Source organism: Arvicanthis niloticus, chromosome Y (assembly GCF_011762505.2).
Source record: "Arvicanthis niloticus isolate mArvNil1 chromosome Y, mArvNil1.pat.X, whole genome shotgun sequence".
In the NCBI taxonomy this organism is placed as follows: Eukaryota; Metazoa; Chordata; class Mammalia; order Rodentia; family Muridae; genus Arvicanthis; species Arvicanthis niloticus.
Window position 1 is genome coordinate 9,140,165 of NC_133431.1, and position 20,351 is coordinate 9,160,515.

General features: G+C 40.5%; 1 protein-coding gene and 1 non-coding gene across 2 annotated transcripts in view; both read right to left on the reverse strand.

The window, feature by feature from the left end:
- LOC143437290 (uncharacterized) overlaps positions 1-20,351 on the reverse strand; it is a 362,341-nt gene that overhangs the window by 161,244 nt on the left and 180,746 nt on the right. The gene's annotated exons all lie outside the window — the stretch shown is intronic.
- LOC143437414 (small nucleolar RNA U3) lies at positions 18,429-18,643 on the reverse strand. The gene has a single exon (XR_013106904.1). It is a non-coding gene; the product is annotated as a small nucleolar RNA U3 (small nucleolar RNA).

The window sequence follows — 20,351 nt, forward strand, 5'->3', positions numbered from 1 at the left end:
AACGGCAGAATACTACATATCTTCTCATTGTTGTGAAATAGACAGAGGTTGTTTTTTTTTAGTATCCCTATGCTCACATGGTTTCATCCATTCTGACAACTGATACTGCCATTAAAAAAGCAGAACAAATGGAATGTTTCCACATTGAATTCATATGCATTGACTTTTTGTTCATTGTAGACGTGATTAATGTTTCTCCAAAATAACATTCTCGATTCTCATAAACTGACAAAACAATAAAATTAAAAATTTCAGTATAAGAATACGAGTGTCACCAACTTTATCATGGACTATTTGATTATTAGAAGGTTATGGATACATGTTTGTCACTATTCAATGTGCAACATCTAAATATTATGAGACTATACAAATTGGTAGTTCCACAACATAGCTCTAATGGAGATACAAATCAATTAAAGGAATCTCTTAAGACATTGTTTCCTTCTCTTCTTGCTTACAGAAATGCCTTGCAAACACCAATCAGATAACTGACATGGAGGTACATAGTTTTGGGAGAATATTATAATCGTAGCTACAATAAAATGACTCATATTTTACAAACCTGCTATCCTTTAGAGCATCCAGATCATATTAAAATTTCCTCACAGGCATATTTGTATTCGACTAAACATTAAAATTACCTTTCATGGCTGGGCGGTGGTGGTGCACAACTTTAATCCCAGCACTTGGGAGGCAGAGGCAGGAAGATTTCTGAGTTCGAGGCCAGCTGGTCTACAGAGTGAGTCCCAGGACAGCCAGGGCTACACAGAGAAACCCTGTCTTGAAACCCCCCAAAAATACCTTTCATGACGTCTAGAAGTTTGATGTTGTTCTTCAGTATGATGGACTTCCAAATTATAGCCTAAAACCAAGGTACAAGAAAATCAATGATATGGTATTGGAATTAGGCAAAATTCAAGTTACTCTGAATTTTCACAGCAATGAACCTGATTTATTCAACTCAATATTACTTGTTCTCTATTGAAATAAGAGATGATCATCAGTAACCCAGAAACATTTTCACTTATTTGAGAAGCAAAAAAAAAAAAAAAAAAAATCAGTCTTACCAATAGCAGTGAGGTTCCAGTAGGTCTCCAGCATCACATCTTTGTAGAGATTTTTCTGGGAAGGATCCAGCAAATTCCACTCTTCTGCAGTGAAGTTCACATGCACATCATCAAAACTCACTGCTTCCTAAAATATCACATATATATGTACAACACAATGCATGATACTGACATCAATACAAAGTAAAGTTATGCTTCCTAGACAATATAATCAAATAATTCAGGTGATTCCTTCACTTATTTGCTGACACATGATTTATAATATAATCACCATGTTAGTTTAGAAGAAACTTGAAAAATTGACACTTGAACCCTTGAAACAGGGTTCACCTGTGTCACTCCTGAACCCTTAGAATACGATATAGCCTTGCAACACAAATGGCAATTGAAAGGGATATGCAGGGGGAAACAGATCAACTGTACTGAGCATACATCTGAAAAGCTGGATGAAAAATTACTAACTACAAAAGTGATCGGCAAGCTGTGTGTATTTGCTCATGTCTTTAATTGCAGAGGTACAGGCAGGTGGATATCACTGAGCTGGATGCCAGCACAGTCTATGCAATGAGTTTCAGGACAGCAAAAGTTACATGTTAAGAACCTAACTCTGCTACAAAAATAAAGCAGGAAACAAAAATGACAGAATGAACTCACAGTTCTTTAATGAAGTTACTGCAAAGAATTATGCATTCACTGCAGTACTGTATTCATCTTGCAAAAACATGCAGTGAACCAGTTTAAACAGCAACATTAATTAAATTTTACTAGAAAGGAATGTATGTTTAAACAGTTAAAAATAGACAAGTGAAAGTATTAGTAATGTATATGTTGATCAGAAATAAAGAACATAGTTCAGGAGATATAGCTTAGGAGTTGAAAGCTCTTGCTGGTCTTCCACATAATGGTGGTCAATTTCTGACATACACATGTGGACCAACACCTGTCCATTTCTTCATGATCATAAATTCTGAGGCCATATTCTGACAACAGTAAAGTTGAGGCACACATTCATAGTCATGCACACATGTATAACACACTTATTTATCCAAAATTTCAGAAGAAACACAAGAGTTAGGCAGAACATCATACACCTGCAATTCAATGACTCTGAAGAATCAGATAATATTAATGATGTGAGCAGAAGCCATCTGGAGGAATAGAATATAATCTATATATTTTGCTGAATTTCAAAATGAAAGATGTAGACTAAGAGCAGCACAAAATCATGTGCCTACTTAACAAAAATATGTCAGGTGGCTTATGTGGTTTCTATATCTACAATTAGAACAGGAAGTGCTTCACAGGGAAATTTGGTCTAGAAAAACAAAAACGGAATGAATAAAGTTAAAATATAAAACCACCAGGTTTGCAAAATAGCATAGCATTGAACAGCAAATGTGTGCACAGTATCTTATGTGATTGAGGGACAGAGTCCAAATGGGGAATGTATGGGAGCATGAGAAAAAAGCTGAAGGATCAGATTCAACCACAACACTGGAGACACCCAGAACAATATTTATCCAGTGTAAAAAAAATGCAGAGATAAAGCTGGAGCAGAGACTGAAGGTGTGGACAATGAAAACTCATTCAATTGGAGACCAACATGGACAAGCTTGAATCTATGACATTATTAAGGATACTCTCTGATGCTCCCACACAGAAGCATTGCATAATTGTCCATTGAGAGGCTCCATCCAGCAGCTGACTGAAGTAGAAGCAGAGATCCACAGTCAAACATTGCATGCACCTTGGTAACTCTGATGGAAAAGTTGGGGGAAGGATTGAGTGCCCTGAACAGGATAGGAACTCCACAGGAAGACCAGCAGACTCAATTAACCTTGACCCTTGCGGCCATTAAGAAACTTAGACAAAAACAATAACACACACAGGTGGACAAAGGACCGATGGCCTGTAAGTAGCAGATGTGCAGCTCAGTCTTCATAATGGTCCTACAACACCTGTAGCAGGATCAGTCCCTAAAGCTGCTATCTATCATTGGAATCTGTTCCCATACTGGACTGCCACATCTGGCCTCAGTGGAGAGGATGCACCTACCCCAATAGAGACTTGATACACCATCATGGATACCCAGGGGCCAACACCCTCTCAAGGGACAAACAGAAGATACAGTAGGAACTCTGTGAAGGCAGGTGACCTAGAGTAGGGACTTCTAAGTTCAGAGCCATTTTACTTATAACAACTTGAAACTGGAAATAATACAGATGCTGCTCAACCAAAATGTGAACATAGAAAATGTGGTTCGTTTACAAAATGAAACATTATTTAGTTATCAAATACAATGACATCATGAATTTTGCGGGCAAATGGATACAACTAGAAATTATTATCTCAGTGAGGTAACCCAGATCTAAAAGCACATGCATGTTTGTACTCACAAGTGAATAATAAGCATAAGATACAGGAAACCCACACTACACTTCATAGACACAAAGAAACTAAACAACAAGGAAGGCCAAAATGAGTACAGTTTAATCTCACTCAGAAGGGGGAGTAAAGCTATCATAGGAGGCAGATGGAAGAGAGAGAACTGCACGGGAGAACAGATAAGAAAGGGGAAATTGGGGAGAACCAGCAACAGGTGTGGTGAGAGACAAGAGAGGGCCAGAGGGGAAAATGAATCAAAATCTGCAGCTGGCTGGGTGTAGGGGTACATTTAGGATGTGCCAGAGACCAAAAATAGGTACCAAGGTGTCTAAGGTTGATCTTAGCTGAGATGTATAGCAGTTAGATATGGATGCTGATGAGGCCAAACAAAACAAAACTAAACAAACAAAAAACAAAAAAACCAAAACAATCAACAAAAACTAAACAAAACAAAAGCAAGTAATGTATGAGAGTAGATCTGTTAGATTTATGCCTGACTTCTTAAAAACAGGTTTTGTTGGTTTGTTTGTTTGTTTGTTTGTTTGTTTTTGAGATCGGGTTTCTCTGTGTAGCCCTGGCTGTTCTGAAACTCACTCTGTATACCAGGCTGGCCTTGAACTCAGAAATCCCCCTGCCTCTGCCTTCCAAGTGCTGGGATTAAAGGCATGAGTCACCACTGCCCAGCTATACCTGTCTTCTTAATGTATACTATAAAAGACAAAAGGATTTGGCCCTATGTGCTGCAGAGTCAGAGAAACCACCCGTGTTTCTACAGGAAAGCAACTGGTCCAAATGCTTTGGGCAGATTCAGAATCAGCCATGATAGTGAAGTTACTCAGAGGTCACCTCCTGATCTAACACATGAGGGACATCACCAGGGACCTCACAGGTGGTCACATCTTGCTGATGCTTCCCATGCAGCCCCAGAGAGGACCCAGCACCCCAGCTCCCACTGCTCAGCCACCTGCCCCTGCCCATTGTGGGCAGTGACCCTGTGCTCACCATGACGAGATTCCAGGGCCTCACTGAGGTCTCCACACAGCACCCACAGCAGAGCTGAGAGAAGGGCACAGATGACCATTCAAGCCTGCACAGCAAACAGGAACTTGAAGAATGGCACCTGGAAGAATCCACCTCCTTTTCTGATTGGCAGGTTTTCCTGGAATCCTCGATTGGCCAGTGAGTGTTACTACTCCTCAAGGTTAAAGTGTGCTTCCAGACCAAGGTCAGACCTTTTCCAGAGCTCAGTAGTGGTTTGCACTTCATTAGCATTTGTTTCTGTCTTCTAAGAGGAATCTCACCCCACCCAGCCCTGGGGGAGAACCCAGCATTCCAGCTCTGGCTGTTCAGCTGCCTGCTCCTCCCCTCTGAGAGCAATGATCCTGCACCTACCAGGACCTGACTCCAGACCTTACCTGAGCTTTCCTCACAGCACTTGCCTTCTTCTTCCTGTATCAAGGTGAACAGATTCCATAGCCCAGTACTCAGTGTGCAGTGGAGGTATCAATCTGACCCACAGGAGGAAGAATGTCGTGGTTATTTCTTAGTATTCTCTCTAAACTTTACCCCAGTTACTTGTCAACAGCTAGGTATTCTCCTTTCTACAATTACGTGGCAATAGCCACATAGATCTGACCCACTATAAAGGTGGCTGCTTGCCCCTTCCTCTCTCTGTTGATATCTTGATTTCTTCTTGCCCTCTTAGGTTCATTAATTCCCCAGTCTCTCCCATTCCCTTCCCCCCCTCTCTCCACATGCTTATGCCTGGCCTCTACTTCTCTACTTTCTGCCTCTCTCTGCCTTTCTCTGCCTCTTAACTCCCCTCCCCATGTCCTAAATAATCTATATTCTATACTGTACTTTCTGTGGCTGGTCCCTCAGGGAGAAGAGATACCTCAGCCTGAGGCATGAGTCTGCTGAGACATCCCTTTACTCCATACCTCCCCTCCATACACATAGAACACATTCAGTCTCTCTTAAATCTGTGGGGGGCTGGATACCTGGCTGTCATCAGATAACTGTGAGGTAGAGTTTTAGACAGAATGCTAACACCATTAACACTAAAGAGAAGTTTTAGGAAACAAGAGACTTATTTTGTGGCTTCATGCTGGGCTCAGGGAAACTGCAGTTCCCTTTCAAGAGATGACAGGTATCAATCAACCATAAAGAAAGCCAGAACCATAAGGGAAACACAGTTGAGCAATATTGGTAGCCAGCACATCTTCATTAGTGGAAAAGTAGAGAAAAACAACAGTTCTATTAGTACACATTCTGTAGATAAACATAGCTCAAATTATAGAGAGAATGAATCTTTGTATATAGAAAGATTATTTAATAGAATGTCTCAGTAAAGGCTGTTGGACAAGGTAAATTAGAAAATCAAGGACTGGTTGATTTTATGCTGCAGGATATTAGACCTGATTTCAGTGTATACCAGAATTTGGAAGAGATAAGTGCTTACTAATACCAGTTTTAAAACACAAATAAACAAACAAATCACCTTTTTTAAAAAAAAAAGGTAGGGCAAGTACAAAAAACAAAACACCACCCTGTTCAATGTCCTTTATATATGTGGGTTGTCAAAAGAATCTGTAGCCCAGATTAAACGTGGATCTGAACATATCAAAAGAGCAAGATTAATAAAGGTTTTTCACTTCAGAAGTTGTAATTAAGAAATATGCCCCACAGCAAGCAGGATTTGAGTTAGGGTTAGGGTATTAAACAGTTATGGTTTGAATTAGGATAAGGGTTTCTAGAATGAGGTTTAGGACATTAGGAAATTCAGAGGTAAGGGTTAGGAGAGAGTTAGGCTCAGGGTTAAGGTTAAGGTGGCCACCATTATTCTTGATGGTCCTACTGAGTCAATATTATCCCTATTACACAAAGAAGAAATATCAGGCCTACAAGGTATTCATTTCATATCTTATTTTTTTTTTTTTTTTGTTTTTTGAGACAGGGTTTCTCTGTATAGCCTTGGTTGTCCTGGAACTCACTCAGTAGACCAGGCTGGCCTTGAACTCAGAAATCCAACTGCCTCTGCCTCCCAAGTGCTGGTATTAAAGGCGTGCGCCACCACTGCCCGGCTCATTTCATATCTTGATGTTTTGTTTTATTCTTATTCTGATCGCTTCTCTCTTACTTAGAGAAAGGCTTCTCAAAATAACCTAAAGTTTTTCCAGCCATTTGCCTCCAAAACTAGCATACTAACAAAGGAAGCAAAGACTGATATTCACAGAACCCCACAGATAATCAAAGGATAAGTTGCCAAGAGCCACACAAAATGCTGCCAGCAAAGAACATTCATGCTACCCTATGCTGGGTCTCACTGTCAGCTATTGCTGCAGTTAATTTTCCTCTGAGATAAAATGCCCTCAGTACTCTTCTGCTCTAAACATGTCTGGTTTACTTTCTGCCCAACCTAAAAATATGCTTACTAAAGATTTCTTTTTTTTTTTTTGTTTTTGTTTTTTCGAGACAGGGTTTCTTCGTGTAGTCCTGGCTGTCCTGGAACTCACTCTGTTTACCAGGCTGGCCTCGAACTCAGAAATCCACCTGCCTCTGCCTCCCAAGTGCTGGGATTAAAGGCGTGCGCCACCACCACCCGGCTTACTAAAGATTTCTATGTGAAGTTTTCACTTGACAATGAAAATTCCGAAACAGAAATCCCAGATAAGCAATAGACACAAAGTCATGCCTTATAAATTTTCACTTTTTATTAATTACATGTAGAATATACACCTGAGACATGGTTTGTTATTCATATCATGTACTTAATAGCAAATGAATTACAATTAAATTAAACTTAACATGATCCTAGTTCATTTTGTTCCTAACGAAAATAAACTTAAATATTGATATGAAAGATCAAAAATATATTAAGTCAATATATCCACACAGGGACAATAAATATAAAATGATAATATGGGTCTGATTCTTTCCTTGGAATAGGTAACATGTTTTAAAGAGTTTACTACTCCTAGATCAGAAGATGTTATTAATACTGGACATTGTCCTCACTCATACAAGACAAACACTTCTATGACTTTAATTATGATATATACATATTTTAAATTTTATGCTGGCATAAACATGTTAATAATTTAAAAGATATCTATATGCAGTAAATCTTCTTTAAAAACAGATAAATATACAAAGATAGGCAGATACTGCACAGGGCTTATCTTCTAAATTAAACCACAGCCATTTTCATACCTTCAGCTTTGTTAAATTAAAATAATCACACCAGGGCTTTTTAAATGTTACTAAACCTCTATGCAAAAAAAAAAAAAAACCATGACATGACATGGCTGGCCAGTATTTGTACAACTTGGAAGGGGAATAACTATTTAGGTAATGTAAATTTGTCTCCATATGTACTGAGTAAAGTATTTTTAATGTGACTGATTTTAGGATGTCTACAGTCTCAGAAAAAATATTTTATCAATTTTTTTGTATGGAAAATGAATTATTTCACTGTTATCCTAGGGTGAACTATGATAATTTTGAAATACGGTGCAACTGAGAAATTAGAAAGAGGGGATATAGATTGCTTATTTCCCATCCCTGAATATATATTCTCACAATAGATTTCGTTTTTTTTTTTTTTTGTTAAGCCCATTGCATGCTATGGTATTAACATTTATAAAATGTTAGAATGATCTAAACATGTAAATGGTTTCAATAAGAGAGTTATATATAGATTACGGTGGAAATTTCCCAAATGCGAAGAAAAGAAAGGATACAAAGCTGTTGGAAGTTCTGAAGGAATAAATGAGGTATTTAAGTCACTTAGGACATAAAAGTTTTGGGAAATACCTATGGGATTAAAGTATCTGTCTTCAGATCAACATTTATGACAAACTGGTGGTAATCTAAGTTTTATTCTATCCTGTGTCCAGTCTACATTGAGGAGAGTCAAAATACAGGGATGATTCCCTCAGAGCTTCTATGGGCAGTCACACTTAGCCCAAGCAAGGCTTTCAAGTAATGTTCACTAAGAGGGAAAATAGTACAAAGAAAAGCTTGAAGATACAGAGATTCTTCAAAAGATCAAGTGATAACCTAGACATGAAATTTTAACAGACCTTTAAAGAAGGTCAACAGAAGTTGATTTTGCTAAATGTGTAATCTTAAGCAGGCATATGTAAAGCATGATCACTTCCAGAATGCAGTGTGTCTCTTTAGCAAGTGAAGGGACAAGAGTCCTCAAAAATTACGTTTGATCCTGTGAAATGTTATTTAGAAAATATGTTCCCACTCTTGATTCACTTTGTCATATATAGATGCATCTAAATATCCGAGATGAAAGAAAAGCCCTTTGCTTACTTCAGCTTGGCAGGGTCTACATACAACTGAGGAAAACTGAACAGCCTTATTAAATACTGAGGCCAAATCTAAAATCCATATTTACCAAAATAGAACACCATCTCATGATCAAAGAGTAGTTCTCACTAATAGACTGTGTCCTTCACTACACTAACCATGAATGCTCCCTGATTTAAATGTGATGTAGGAGCAGCAGGTACCTGCTCTTCATGCAGGGTTCTGATGAAGCAAACGGCTCAAGTTGTATCCTTTTGTGAAGGGCTATGGAATATTGTCCAACTCATAATAGATGCACATTTCACCTTGTAAAACATAACCCATGTTAAAAATGATGCTAGGAGTATTTCTTCAAAATTTAATTCTTCATACACTACAAGAGTGTAATAGAAGAGAATTAGTAGTTGAATCTAACTTAATAAGGGGTTGTCCAAAATTCCTCAATTTTTTTTATAAAATTACTGACCTTACAAGAAGGCCAAAAAAAAAAAAAAAATCAGTCTTCTAACACCCAATACAAAGCATGACATTGGTTTTTAGGTGGTACTCTTGCCTATTTTCTTCCTATAATAAGTGTAATGCTGCCCTAATTATGTTCTTAACAACATCCTGAATGGAAATATAATGGTCCTAACAGTCTGGCTTTTGTGTATTATGAATGTTACCTGAATCACATAACAGAATCCTTCCATGTGTGCTGCCTTCCAGCACTGTCTTATTTGGAGAGTCTTTGTCATCTCTTTTGTTTGAATTTGTCCCCTTAGAAGGACTCTTCTCTGAGGTACCATAACTGCTGCTCTTTCTATATCACCCCTTTGGTGAGTTTAACAGCGTAGAAGGATCCATTGTACAAACACCAAAAAGGACAGATATCCTCTCAAAGGTGACTACAGTGCCAGCCCACTCATATTCATTTTGTCACAACATCACCAGTGATGGATTCATGGAAAGACAGGAGAAGTTGTGAGAAACCTCAAGTATGGGAAAGGCTAAATACAGGAATGTAAGACACATTGACATACATTCATTTCTTCAAATGAGGTAAGGAAGGTAGCTCAGGTATTTGTGGTGGTTGTACAAACTGGAGGATCTGAGTTACATAAAATGGACCCTTGAAAAAAACCTAAGATGCTGACTGGAACTAATGTTTTGTGTGAGTTATGGATTACATGTAGATCCATTGAGAAAGCTTGGGAATGAGGGAATCTGTCGTGCATATCACCCTTTGTGACTTTGATATATCTATTTCTTTAACATGCCTGGATCTATCATATTGTGTATACAAAGACTATAAAAATTTCCAGCACCAGTGTCATCAAATGCACACACACACACACACACACACACACACACACACACACACACCACTCAGAGAGACACATAAACAAACACACCCACACAGACAAACACCCTGACACATGCACAGATACACACACACACAAATGAACACAACACTCAGACAGACACACACACACATAAACACACACACACAAACACACAAGCACACACACTGACACACAGACACTGCTCAACATGCACACATGCAAACATGGAATGAACACAGATACCCACACAACTCAAAAACACAAAGACACACAGAAATAAAAGATCCTACATCACGAGGAACTTCACTGTATTCTGCATTTATCTAATTTCCACTGAAACTGGCATGAGATGTTCTCTCATTTTGTAAGTTGAAGTTTACAGAGAAGCACCAATTTGGTTCACATCAGGAAAAGTAGAGAAATTTTATGCTAAAAATCACAAAGTTTAGGATATTTGAAAACTACAATCATTATACAATATTCAATGTGATCCTAGGCAGAAGAAGAAGAAGAAGAAGAAGAAGAAGAAGAAGAAGAAGAAGAAGAAGAAGAAGAAGAAGAAGAAGAAGAAGAAGAAGAAGAAGAAGTGGAGGAGGAGGAGGAGGAGGAGGAGGAGGAGGAGGAGGAGGAGGAGGAGGAAGAGTAGGAGGAGAAGGAAGAGGAGGAAGAGGAGGAGGGAGAAGAGGAGGGAGAGGAAGAGGAAGAAGAGGAGGAAGAGAACTACAGAGAAGCCTTCTGACAAGAGTTATCATTTGATGCCTGGAAAGGCCTATGTGCTGTTCTCACTCCATGCAATTAGTGATGAACTGTGATCCAGGATGATTTCAAACTCATTGTGTCCTGCCTGAATATGTGCTTAAATGTTTTTCTTTCTGCTCTAGCTCCTGGGTGCTGGGGTTATAAGCATGGGCAGTAAGTCTAATTGTACAATACTTGTGAATCAGACCAGGTCTTTGCTCACATTAAACAAAAACTCTACAAATTATCATACCTATCTATCTATCTATCTATCTATCTATCTATGTATATGTATATATACATATATACATTGATATATATATACATATATACATTGATATATATATCAATTGATATATATCAATTGATCAATATACATATATATATATATATACATTTATATATATATATATATATATATATATATATATATATATATATATATATATATATATATCAATTGATATATATCATTGGTTTTTCGAGACAGGGTTTCTCTGTGTAGCCCTGGCTGTCCTGGAACTAACTCTGTAGACCAGGCTGGCCTCAAACTCAGAAATCTGCCTGCCTCTGCCTCCCAAGTGCTGGGATTAAAGGTGTGTGCCACCACTGCCCAGCTTATCAATATGTTTTTAAATTAAATAAGAGTTCAAGAGAACAGAGTTCATGGAAGAGAAGTCCCCATGATAAAAACTACACAGGCAAGGTGGATAACAATGAACACTTTTTTACAGAACATAACAATTAAAATAACATTTATTTTAAAAGAAAAATTAATAATATGTGGTTGTTCAGCTTGCTGAATGTCTTTGTACCACATGCATACAATTCCCACAGAGGCCAGAAGCAGGCATCAGATTCTCCAGAATTTGAGTTAAAGAGGTTGTAGCTGTAATGTGCATCCTCTGAGACTGTAACAAATTTTCTTAATGGAGAACACATCTTTCCTGCCCACACTACACTTGACTTTTGTCCTTCCAACCAAGTGTTCTGGATCACTCCCAATCAAAGAGAAAACTCTGCAAACCTGTAGTGCCAGCTACATGAGGTAGGCATGCTAATTGTCTTACACTGCCACACATCCATGGAAGACTCTTGTGAGTTCAGGATCCAGCCACAGGATCACTGATCATCAGTTTGCAACAAATTTGTCACCTCACATCTAGGATAACAATGCATATTAGGCCCATCAGATGACATATACATTTGAAAAGACCTTCTTGGTTGTGAAGGGGTGCGGGTAGTTGTGGCTGGGAATGCTGAGGGCTCCTCCAGGCAGGAAGTTAGGCATAGTGGCTGCAGCTCTAGGGCATCATTAAAGGCCTTGTCCTTCTTCCTCATGTCGAGGCCACAATGACACGAGAAAGTCCTTGGGTTTTTACAGGCTTTAATGTCATGGCAGATGGTGGTTGGATTTGGATGTGCAATCCCATAAAACCCAGGGCAGACCTGAGTTAAATAGGGAGGGAGAAGGGGGGAAGAAGCTGAGGAAGAATGCTTAATTGGCTCCACCCTCTGGCCTTCAGGCATACCATTAGTATGTAAATCTCTCTAGGACCTGAAGCTTTTTCCTCAGATAACCATAGACCTCTCTGAGGGTGGGGCTGTGGAGGGATGAAGCTAAATGAAAAGAACCAGGGCAAGGGAGCAGAGCTGAATGCCCACCTTCAAGTAAGGGTCTGGAGTTCCAGGCTTATGCTCGCCCAAGCACCCAGCTGCTTCTCACAGCCCATCGCCACACAAAGGTGAGTAAGAGAATGGTGAACATGCAGAAAACAATGTTGGAAGGAACTTTACTACTAGCTGGAGAGAATAGAGCCTACCTCAGGGTTTACATTTATCTGGTGGAGAGTGAGGCTCTGCAAGGCTAAGAATGGAGAGGGTTAGTTAGTGCTGCACTTTAACTGCTGGAGATCTCACAGCACACTGAGGAAGTGTTTCCTCCATTGCTTTATTCTTGTGAAGATCCCTAGAAAGAATCTGATTTCTGAGACTGGCAGTGAATCACTGAGTCAATGTGTGGGACAAGAAACCTTATGGGTCACCAGACTGGTGCTGTAAAATCAAGGATTAAAAGAATCTCCTGTCACCTGATCTTCATGTGAGTAGGGGTGCCAGGTCTCAGCCTACAGAAGCTAAAATATCTGGTTTCCCATTCCTCACTTAATATTGAATCTCTCTATCTGAGGTCCTCATAAAATTGTATTATTTGTGTTACATTTTTCCACTTTTGCTATTGACTTTCTTTTCCAATAGCTGTAACAGCCCAGCATCAAAGCATCACCTGAACAAAAGCTTAAGGGAAGGTGGCCACTTTGAATTTGTATCTGAGCTGAGATGGTTCTGGTGGCCAAACTGCTCTAAAAGTATTCAGTGCTTGCCTAGTATATTAGTCAGAGTTCTATAGAATACCAAACTAATTGAATAAATGTCTCTTTATTAAAGGGTATTATTTAGAAAGACTTAGGGCTGTGATGGCCTAGCTAATTCAACAATAACTAGCTATAAAGGCCAAGTGCAAGGATCCAGTAGTTGCTCAGTTCACAAGGCTTGATGTCTCAGCTTAGAAGTTTAGAACAAGCTGGAACTCCAAGTAAGGTTGCCCTAATGTCAGTGAAGGAATGGACTTGCTATCAAGGTGAGAGCAAGCAGCTAAAGAGCAAACACCTTCCATTGTAGCAATTATTTTAAAAAAAGCAGCCACTGGTTAAGCCAACTGTCTAAACTGCAGAGTCTCTGTCCAGCTCAGCCTCCATATTGCATGGCCAGCCAGAAACCGGCAGCCAGAAACACCAGCCCTGCCACCCACAGGACACCAGCGTGTGAGATGGCTCAGCCAATTTTCCACTCTGTCACTGCAAGGCTGGACATTGCCCAGACCATCCTGCCAACCACACGGGCTCAGTACAAATGAGCCTCTAATGCTTAAATTATCCAAAGGCTTATATATTTAGTAATGATCAATAACAAGATGCCATTACAATCAGAGGTGTAACCCAGTACCCAACCTAGATGTAACAACTACCTTTGACTGTTACAGACAAGTGAACATCAGCCTCCATGTCCCACTCTCTCATTGTTTGTCTCACCCTTAGCTCCTCCTCTTCCTTCTCCTCCTCCCTTTACTCCTCCTCTTCCTCTCCTTACTCCTCTCACCTCAGCTTCTCCTACAACCTTCTCCTTCCATGTCATTATATAGGCTTGCAGTACAAGTCATGGATCAGATTAGAGCTGGGGCTTTTCAGCTCAAACATCTAGATTAAAGCTGTGTCTTCCACTATCAAGATTCAGATTAAGGTCATTTTGGGGGTTTTAGTAAATTCCAGATGTAATAGAGTTAACAATCAAGACAGCAATCTCAACTCTAAACCATGCCAACTTCACACACAATCATAACTTCTTATGACATGCATAATTTCCAAATTAAAAAAAAACATGTCATAATAATGCCTAAAAGTTACTATTCCAGCCAAAAGAAAAACCAATATATGTGTACCAGGTCATAATTATGCCTAAAATAATTGAGCTACCCCTTGTACAAGAACAGATACACAAAAATGTACACAGCTGACTTCCCACAGAATAGATCACCCTAACTACTTGGTTACTGAATGTTTGCTCAGCTGAACTTACTTTTTGATCAGCATTAACATGGGACATCAGTATCGTTACATCCTTTGCCCATTGTGAGAGATCTATCCACATACTTCTTCCTTTCATGTCTTTCTCATCAATATTCTAATCGTTCAGTTTCCAAGTCTCTGACAGTTAAGCCATCCCACTGTTTATAGCTGATGATTCAATGAATAATCACACATTTCCAAACAAATGCATGAACATGACTACTGCATGAAGCTCTGAACTGTGGTGATTTCCCTTTACTGGTGTCTTTCAGGATTGTCCCAGAAACATGTTTTCATGCTGCAGTTGTTCACTTCTTGATGGGGCCTGCATAACAGTCAGGACCCTTAGAAAAACAGGGCCTAGTTATTTCTTCCTCAGTCACTTGATTACAGGGCCTGTACCAGGAAATTCTTGGTGCATGTATAATACCAGGGGCATTTTACAGGAATAGAAACTAGGCTTCTAGGCAACTCAGATACCTAGCATAAGTTTGTAAGTTGCCCCCTCCCCAGCAAAACTCAAGCCTAGCTCCACTCTCTAGGCTAATCCCAAACAAGGCTAGAGTTTTCAAGTTACACTCTCAACAATACCAGGGTCTCCAGGTTATTCCCCTAACAAACCTGCTCCTCGGGTTACAAGTCCATGCCTAACAACCACTAATGCAGAGGGGAGGTGAAGTTAAGTTTATGATGCGACTCCCAGCACCAGCCAATTATGTTAAAGGCCACAGCAGCTTTCCAATTAGATGCTCGCACACATCCTCCCTATTGCAAGAGAGATTAAAATGGCAGCATTCAATCAGGCTTTTCTTAATCAGCCACCATGTTCATGACCAGCCTAGGCCTGCAGCCAGGACCTACTGTATCTATGATGCTCAGCTCGAGCCATCTGCTCAGATAGTGAGATACACCAAACCGGCCACCCACGAGACGCCAGCATGGGAGATGGCTCTGCCAACCTCCCTCGCTGTCTTCACAATGCTTGGCTGAACCCAGACCATCCCACCATCCACATGGGCTCAGTACAAATGAGACTCTAATGCTTAGGTTATCCAACGGCTTTATAAGTTTGGTAATGATCAAAACAAGATGTCCATACAATCACCAATCTAGATATCCAATACTCAATCTAGATATACCAACTACCTTTGACTGCTAGAGACATACACACATCAATTTTCCTGTCCCCTCTCTCTCATCCCTCCCCCAGCTCCTCCTCTTACTTATTCTCTTTCTCTCCTTACTCCTCCCACCTTAGCTATTGTTACAACTCCACACTTGAGCTTAGAATAAAGTCTTTCCACAATAGACACCACCACCAAAACAGTCTTGGCTGATGCTGGTGCATTGGGGATGGGGACAAGCTAGCTCAAATAGGATAAAGACACTGCTGGGAGTTGCATCAGATCAGCTCCTGTGTGTGTCTTTTTGGGGATCACTAACATTTCCCTGGCACGACATGTTCAATTTCTAGTAAGATGGAATAGCAGGCCAAGATATTTTTTTTCAAGGGAAGATAGTTGGATAGAGTTGATGGTAGAGCTTTGCTCCAATATTCAAAATCTATGATTCACAATAAACACCTGCCAAAGGCTCCAAACAACATTTTTTGCAGCACTGAGCAGCAGAGAAAGGATTGGGTGCTCAAAGCAATTTTCAATTAAATACAGAGGCAAGCTTCAGCTACAGGCAACATTCCTATGAACAGAAATATATAATAATCAGGAATTTAAAAATTAAAATATTCTTTTTTTTAAAAAAAAGATTTATTTAGTTTATGTATAAGTACACATTTGCTGTCTTCAGACACACCAGAAGAGGGTATTGGATCCCATCACAGATGGTTGTGAGCCACCATATGGTTGCTGGGAATTGAACTCAGGACCTATGGAAGAGCAGTCAGTGCTCTTTTTTTTGAATATTTTCTTTATTTACATTTTAAATGTTATTCTCTTTCTCAACCCCCCCAAACTCATTATCCCATCCCTCCTCCCCATGCTTCTATGAGGGTGTTCCCCCACGCACCCAATCACTCACCCACTCACTCCCGGAGATGGAATCTTGATATAATTTTAATTTCTCCTGATGACTAAGCATAACACATTGCTCATGTGTTATGTATGGTACACACGTGGGAATCAGAAGACAACTTGTAAAAGTGAATTCTCCTCCCACCCTGTGGGACCCATGTGCTATAAGCTCAGGTCTTCAGACATGTTGGCAAATACTTTTAAGCACTGAGACATCTCTCCAGCACTTTTTCACATATTTATTGGCCATATGAATTTCATTTTTAAAAACTTGTATGTGTATGTGTATTTTTCCTGCATGTATGAATGTGTGCCATGTGTGTGCCTGGTAGGTCAGAAGACAGCTTCATTCAGACCTCCCTGCCATGTTGGTGCTGGAAACTGATCCAGAGTTCTCCAAAAGAGTAGTAAGCAATAAGCACTCTTTACTGCTGAGCCAGCACCCCAGTACCCATATTTTGTCTTTTGAGATCTGTTTTTGTTTTCAATTCATTTGGTTATTCAATGACTGGGACATTTGGGTACTTTTGGAGTTCTTTAAGGATTAATCTTCTCAAAGATAATATAACTAACAAAAGCCTTTTTCTTCCAGACTCTTTCTTCACTCTGCAGATTATTGCCCTTGCTATACACAGCCTTTTAATTGCTTTCTGTCCAGCTTGCCAATTTCCCTCCTTCCTCCTCCAGCATTATTGGAATGATTTTAAATTACATTTTTCTATTTCTAGGATTTCTGTTGCTTTTTACAGCTGACTTTTAAAAATTTATCACCACAGCCAGGCAGTGGTGGCACATGCCGTTAATCCTATCACCTAGGAGGCAAAGGCAAGTGGATGTCTGTGGGATCCAGGACAACCTGGACTACAGATAGGGTTCCAGGGCAGCTGAGGATAAACAAAATCTGTATCAAGAAAAAGAAAGGAAGGAAGGAAGGAAGGAAGAAAGAAAGAAAGAAAGAACAAACTTATCTCCACAAATAACACATAGTTGTCAAAGTGATATAGTATACAAAAAAAAAACGATTTCTGTGAAAATGCATTTCTCTGCAATTCCTGGCTAGCTCCAAACTGTGCTGACCTTGAGCGTCAGCGTTTACTTTGTGTTTTAGATTTAGTCTTTGAAAAGAATGTGCTGTATGTACATCTTTGTTACTGCTGTCGGTATGTCCAGCATCAGCACTGGGATGAAGCTGCTTCTGTTAGGCATTTATCCCTACTTCCCTGGCATGACCACCATCGTTTGTCTTCTCAGCTTTATGTTATAGGAGAGCCTGGTGCAGATGTCACAGGTGCTATTTAACAGCTACCACAAGATCATCATTATGCTTAAAATTGAAGTTATACATGGAAGAAGCTCAGACACTTCCAGAACTGGTTTTGTCTCCTACATGGGAACACACTCAAACCCAGAAGGGCGCACTGGTCTGATCTGTATCAATAGATCTGTCCCATCTATTGATCTCTAATTCACCAGTGGCACAGAAACACCTCTGTCAAACTAAACAAATGTTTTGGGTTGTTTGCTTGTTTTGGTAGCTAAATGCAACATCACTCCTCATGCCTTCCCTCCTTCCACACCTCAAGGAAAGCTCACAGCTTTCCTCTACCAACCTCTGCCCAGTGAAGGATTCAGAGAAAACAACTGGGCTGTACTGTGGTTTTGTGGGCAAGACGCCCTGACTGACTCACCGAAGCAGCAATGATTAACTTCACTTATAGTCGATAAGCTATGCAATAATGGATACGCTAAGGTCAGTTTCCAAGGCCTACAGCAGCACTTCACTTTGGTACAGCCAGTTTGGATGTGTCCAAATTTACAAGAAAAGAACTGCCCATTTGACAGGTCACAATCACAGACAGATGGTCAGCCTTTACCACATAGAGACACCTTTCCAAATAAGACTAAAGAACATACACCAACTATCTTTTTCACCAGAGATCCACTCAGACTGCACTCCCTCCCTCTCACTCTGCCAAAGGAGAGAAGAACGATCATCAATGGCTGGAGGCTGTTGCAGTGAAGCAACACCTAGAACTGGCTTCATGCTCAAGAGGGGATGGTATGTATTGTCAACATGGTTTCAAGTGCTCTACACAGTCAGAGAAACTTCTATACTAACAAACTATAGGAATGATCCCTGAAAGCATAGTCTTACCCACAGACTCCCGCCATCGCCCAACTGCACCAAGCGCCCTCACATCTTACACATGGCGACTTCCGCCAAGATGCCCCACGCGATCCCTGTCGGCGCCCCCATCGCACAACACGTCTGCCACGCGGGGACACGCGCTCTGGCCTCTCCATACCCAGTCCACCGGACATTTGGAGTCAATACAGTTTCCCTGCACTGCCACCGTGATTAGCATACGGTCGCCGAGCAGCCAATGGGCTCACAGTGCTCTCCTGCCTCGTCCCACCTCCGCCTGCGATGGGTCACGTGTCGTCACTGACGGCCACACGCCACCCGCCCCCATTCCCCGGAATGCACTTCCTCCCTGCATCAGCGCCTGCCCTCAGCCCCCACGCTGCCCGAAGCGGGAAGTGCCGCAGAGCCGCACTCGAGTTCCCAGGCGCGTGCCGGTTTGGATCTGGCTCAAGCCCGAGGCCTTGCGTGAGAAATGAAAAACAGCATCGGGAAAATGGCAATTCAAGGACTACGTGCACTATTTAATAAATTCTGTGGGTAAAGGGCATGATGGCTCACTGCTGTAATACTAGCACTTGGGAGATAAAGGCAAGGGGTCAGCAATTTGAAGCCGGTTTTAAGATTTTGAAGCCAGCCACACCTACATGAAATCCAGTCTAAAATGATCAAAAATCAAATCTGTGTTTAGAGAAAAGTGAAAATAGACAAAGCGAACTGGCCACATTGTTAATTACTGGCTCAATTACTGGATATGTACTTGATGATCACTATTTTAATCTCTCATCCCATTTTAGCATTTTACCAGTAGGAGAAGCGTTATTTCCTTTTCTTATAGATGCTTCATTGCCTGACATCTGTTTAACAAGAGATGGAAAAAAAAAAGTTGGGTCTCTTTTCTCTCTGGTACAAAGAGCAGTGTCTGACTTATGGGAAGTGAGGAAAGCTCTGAGTGAAATTAGTCCTGAATGAATGTGTGTTATTAACATGAGCACATCCATATCAAGACCCACTCAAACTCCTATGAAAAGAGATGGCAATACCTTCCTCTGCTTTGTGTGCACGTGTTGACAGTATGTGGAGAAAATATCCACCATACCTTTGCTTCTTCCCATATATTGTACACCTGAAGATGGCTCCCAAACAAACTCTGGTCTCTCTGGTCATGGCCCTTCAATATTTAAGACTTCTCCATTCTTCATCCCCCCTTTTGTTTTCTTTGCTTTTGGGATAGGGTCTCACTCTGGCAGGACTAAACCTCCCTTTGTAGAGCAGGCTGGCCTTGAACTCACAGAGATCCCTCTACCTCTGGCTCCCAACTGTTGGATTAAAGGTTGTACCATCATACCCCACTTACTTTCCACCTTCTGAGACATCTCTGCCCCTTCACTACGCATCCTATACCTTGGTCTTTGAGTAGATGCTCCAACAGCACAGGAGTCTGAATATTTCTCTAACATGTTCTAAGATTTACCTTGCTAGACATGTTGGGTCATGCTATAATCCTGACACTAAGGAGGCTGAAAACAGGGGTTAACCACAAGTGTGAGGCCAGACTAGGCTACACGCTAAGTTCCATATCAACTGGGTAAAAAGAGAATCATCTCCCAAAATAAAGATCGGAAGAGCTGGTTCAGCAGGTAGAGTATTTGCTTTCTATCAGAGGGCTGGATCCTAGCACCTAGAACAGGCAGGTCACAAATGCCTTTACCTAAACT